Source organism: Schistocerca cancellata, chromosome 3, assembly GCF_023864275.1.
Source record: "Schistocerca cancellata isolate TAMUIC-IGC-003103 chromosome 3, iqSchCanc2.1, whole genome shotgun sequence".
In the NCBI taxonomy this organism is placed as follows: domain Eukaryota; kingdom Metazoa; phylum Arthropoda; class Insecta; order Orthoptera; family Acrididae; genus Schistocerca; species Schistocerca cancellata.
Genome location: NC_064628.1, coordinates 412349911 through 412354910, shown reverse-complemented (window position 1 = coordinate 412354910; position 5000 = coordinate 412349911). Strand labels below are relative to the sequence as shown.

Here is a 5000-nt window from a genome sequence, read left to right as displayed (position 1 = left end):
ATGGCGATGTGTAGGCGCGCCGCCCACATTTCCCCAACCTGCGTTGACGATTTGAGGAGGTGGCCCTCCCACGTTAAGTGGCGCTCCAGCACCTCGATCTCACGCTGCACCTCATCCAAGCCTGCACCTTCACAGGCTGGCCCTATCTTCTTCAGCGCCAGGAGACGGGACCGACGGAGCGTTGGACCCATCCAACGGCAGGATGGAATGCCGAGGCCCCCCTGGGCAACAGGAGCGTGGAAGTATCCCAGGGGGGTGTCCGCCGGAAGGCGGAACCATCTCCTGACGGCGGCCCGGATGGTGACGTCGGCCGACTTCAGAGCACCCACCCGGGTGCGGCTGAGGGCCAGCCCATGGTACAGGCCAGGAAGAAGTACGTTGGTGAGAGCGTGGAGGCGCTGTTGCGGCTTCAGCGGAGCTCGGGAGATGACGTCAAGCTGCTCCACCAGGTGGCGACGTGGATTGAAGACACAGCGACCCGCCGTGGAAAATTGCAGCCCCAGGTACCGGAAGGTTTCACCCACACGCAGGGCAGGCATGGTGGTATTGCCTGCTGTGAAGGTGACATTGCTGTCCACCTTCACCTTCTTCTCGCGCCCTGACGCGACTAAGGCGAGGGTGAAACACTTCCGGGCGTTGATCTGCAGCCCCAGGTGTGCGAGGGCTGCGGTAGCTGCATCGATGAGGGACTGCAAGCCCCTCGGGGTCGCTGCAAACAGCAAGACGTCATCTGCAAAGGCCGCAGCGTTGACCCTGCGACCGAGGATCCGAGCTCCGATGTGAGAGGGCAGTTGGCCTAAAACGTAGTCCACCGCAAAGTTGAACAGGAGGGGGGAGAGGGGATCGCCCTGGCGAACGCCCCGTGCTGGCTGCACAGACACGCCCACGCCGGCGCCGTCCGCTATCACTGTCGTGCTGCCCTCGTAGCACCGCTCGACATACTCGACAAAACAATCCGGCAGGCCATGCGCCTTCAGCACGGGGCGAAGGGCAGCATGATCTACCGAATCGAATGCCTTAGATACGTCGATCGATGCCACAAAGACAGAGCGGCAGGAGCGAACTGCGTCGGTGAGGGCGGTGTCCAAGATGAACGTGTTTTCCAACATCCCATCACGAGGGATGAATGCCCGCTGACGTTCGTCCACAGCACAAGCGCGCATCAGGCGTGACGCGAGAACCTTGTGAAAGGTCCGCGCCAGCACCGAGCAGACCGTAATGGGGCGAAAGTCAGCGGGGGATGTTGGTGCAGCCGTTTTCGGGAGAAGGGACGTCCGCGCGCGAAGCAGGCGTTCCGGAAGGGCGCGGGCCAGAAGGAAGAGATTCATCACTTTCACCAGGACTTCGTGCGGCAGGCGCCGCAACTCCGCTGGGGTAAGGCCGTCCGGCCCGGCCGCTGATCCCCTGGGCGGCAACGCGGCGGCGACCTCCTCATGTGTGACCGGCCCCCATAGGCACTCGAGAGCGACAGGTTCCGAGTGCGGGAGGAGGCGGTCACGAATGAAGCCCGCGGTGGAAATGGGCTTCTTAGTGAAGAGGTCCGCCCAGAAGTCCAGCAGACCAGGGATGGCAGGTGGCGGCTGGAGCAGGGTGCCATCCAAGAGGCCGCGCACGCAACGTGCACGCGACCTTCGGAAGGCATCCTGCGTTCTCGCATACTCCCAGCGGCGCCGCTTGCGCTTCTGCGTCGGCGGCGCTGCAGGCGGCCGCTTAGATGGTTGGCGCGGCCGCTGTGTCCTGGTGATCGATCTCTCCCCTCTGGACCCGACCGACGCAAGGGCATCCGGGAGCATGCCCAGGATGACATCGGGCGGCGTGCCCCGCCCTAGACCAATGACTCGATCCAGGGCAGAGAAACGCTGGGCGGAAGCAGGTAGCCCCGCCAGATGCTCCCAGATGGCGGCGTCAGTCGGCCCCTCCGGCGGCGGCCCGGTGGTGTCGGCCGCGAAGTCCTCGGCTGCGTCGACAGGCGGCGCAGCGGTCTCGCCCGCGTCAGGCAGCGGGCTCGCTGCTCCCCGGCGGGACGCCGGCTCTTCCCCCCGACCGATCTCAAGCGCCTCCATGAATTGGCGGACAAGCTGCTTGTGGGCAGCTTGCCGCCGTCGGCACTTGATTGCTTCGAGCGTTCGGTCGGGGAACATCCTGATGAGTTCTTGATTGACAAAGAAGAACCGGGCGTCCCTCTCAAGGAACAGTTCGGCCTCTGCCTTGGCGAGCGACAGGACTTCTTCCTCCGTCCACCTCGCGCGATGCCTCTCCGTGACGATCTCTGCGTTGGCGGTCGCAAGGTGTTGGCGGCGGCGATGGACCCCGAGACCGGTCTTGGTGGTGAAGCTACGGTGACACTCACTACAGGCGTAGATAGCTGCAACAGTTACAAGATCTTCGGCACGGCCGGTTGGCCGGCTAGGAGCTGGGGCAGCTGGGGTGGCACCTTCAGCGGAAGGGCCACCACTATTATTCACTTGTCTGCTGCCCCCAACTTGAAAGGGATAATGCGAGGGGGGGCTGGTAACCCCCCCAAGCCCCTGGTGCGGTCTTCCACTCTGCGAAAATCAGCGGGCCCACGAGAAGGGGAGAAGACCGCAGGAGAGGAGAGGCTAAGAGGGCTAGGCCCATGTATTGCGCATCACTCTCCCTGTAACTACAACCCAAGGAAGGCACCTCGCAGCAGCAGCACGACTACATCAAGACCGCACTTCGAAAAGCCAAGTCCGGATGCAGCCACACCGCCGCCACTTGGCCGCCTTAAGAGAGTCATAGTTACTCCCGCCACATTGCGTCAACACCCGCTAGGGCCATCGCAATGCTTTGTTTTAATTAGACAGTCGGATTCCCCCAGTCCGTGCCAGTTCTGAGTTGATCGTTGAATGGCGGCCGAAGAGAATCCGCGCACCCGCGCGCCCCCGGAGGAGCACGCTAAGGCGGACGCGGCCTCGCAGCAAGGAAGATCCGTGGGAGGCCAAGGCACGGGACCGAGCTCGGATCCTGCGCGCAGGTTGAAGCACCGGGGCACGAACGCCGCGCAGGCGCGCGCATCCTGCACCACCGGCCAGCACGAGGCCAACCAACGGCGAGAGCAGACCACGCCCGCGCTAAACGCCCGCACTTACCGGCACCCCTACGGCACTCACCTCGCCCAGGCCCGGCACGTTAGCGCTGACCCACTTCCCGACCAAGCCCGACACGCCCCGATCCTCAGAGCCAAACCTTATCCCGAAGTTACGGATCCAATTTGCCGACTTCCCTTACCTACATTATTCTATCGACTAGAGGCTCTTCACCTTGGAGACCTGCTGCGGATATGGGTACGAACCGGCGCGACACCTCCACGTGGCCCTCTCCCGGATTTTCAAGGTCCGAGGGGAAGATCGGGACACCGCCGCAACTGCGGTGCTCTTCGCGTTCCAAACCCTATCTCCCTGCTAGAGGATTCCAGGGAACTCGAACGCTCATGCAGAAAAGAAAACTCTTCCCCGATCTCCCGACGGCGTCTCCGGGTCCTTTTGGGTTACCCCGACGAGCATCTCTAAAAGAGGGGCCCGACTTGTATCGGTTCCGCTGCCGGGTTCCGGAATAGGAACCGGATTCCCTTTCGCCCAACGGGGGCCAGCACAAAGTGCATCATGCTATGACGGCCCCCATCAACATCGGATTTCTCCTAGGGCTTAGGATCGACTGACTCGTGTGCAACGGCTGTTCACACGAAACCCTTCTCCGCGTCAGCCCTCCAGGGCCTCGCTGGAGTATTTGCTACTAGCACCAAGATCTGCACCGACGGCGGCTCCAGGCAGGCTCACGCCCAGACCCTTCTGCGCCCACCGCCGCGACCCTCCTACTCGTCAGGACTTCGCGGCCGGCCGCAAGGACCGGCCATGACTGCCAGACTGACGGCCGAGTATAGGCACGACGCTTCAGCGCCATCCATTTTCAGGGCTAGTTGCTTCGGCAGGTGAGTTGTTACACACTCCTTAGCGGATTCCGACTTCCATGGCCACCGTCCTGCTGTCTTAAGCAACCAACGCCTTTCATGGTTTCCCATGAGCGTCGATTCGGGCGCCTTAACTCGGCGTTTGGTTCATCCCACAGCGCCAGTTCTGCTTACCAAAAGTGGCCCACTTGGCACTCCGATCCGAGTCGTTTGCTCGCGGCTTCAGCATATCAAGCAAGCCGGAGATCTCACCCATTTAAAGTTTGAGAATAGGTTGAGGTCGTTTCGGCCCCAAGGCCTCTAATCATTCGCTTTACCGGATGAGACTCGTACGAGCACCAGCTATCCTGAGGGAAACTTCGGAGGGAACCAGCTACTAGATGGTTCGATTAGTCTTTCGCCCCTATACCCAGCTCCGACGATCGATTTGCACGTCAGAATCGCTACGGACCTCCATCAGGGTTTCCCCTGACTTCGTCCTGGCCAGGCATAGTTCACCATCTTTCGGGTCCCAACGTGTACGCTCTAGGTGCGCCTCACCTCGCAATGAGGACGAGACGCCCCGGGAGTGCGGAGGCCGCCGCCCCGTGAAGGGCGGGGAAGCCCCATCCTCCCTCGGCCCGCGCAAGGCGAGACCTTCACTTTCATTACGCCTTTAGGTTTCGTACAGCCCAATGACTCGCGCACATGTTAGACTCCTTGGTCCGTGTTTCAAGACGGGTCGTGAAATTGTCCAAAGCTGAAGCGCCGCTGACGGGAGCGATTATTCCGCCCGAGAGCATCCCGAGCCAACAGCGGCGCGGGTCCGGGGCCGGGCCAGGTAGGTCCGTCATCCGGGAAGAACCGCGCGCGCTTGCCGGGAGCCCGAGCGCCCAAAGGGGCGAATCGACTCCTCCAGATATACCGCCGAGCAGCCAGCCAGGACACCGGGGCTCTGCCCAACAGACGCGAACCGAGGCCCGCGGAAGGACAGGCTGCGCACCCGGGCCGTAGGCCGGCACCCAGCGGGTCGCGACGTCCTACTAGGGGAGAAGTGCGGCCCACCGCACACCGGAACGGCCCCACCCCG

General features: G+C 62.6%; 1 pseudogene; it reads right to left on the bottom strand.

Moving 5' to 3' along the window:
- LOC126177262 (large subunit ribosomal RNA) overlaps positions 1-5000 on the bottom strand; it is a 7878-nt pseudogene that overhangs the window by 2306 nt on the left and 572 nt on the right.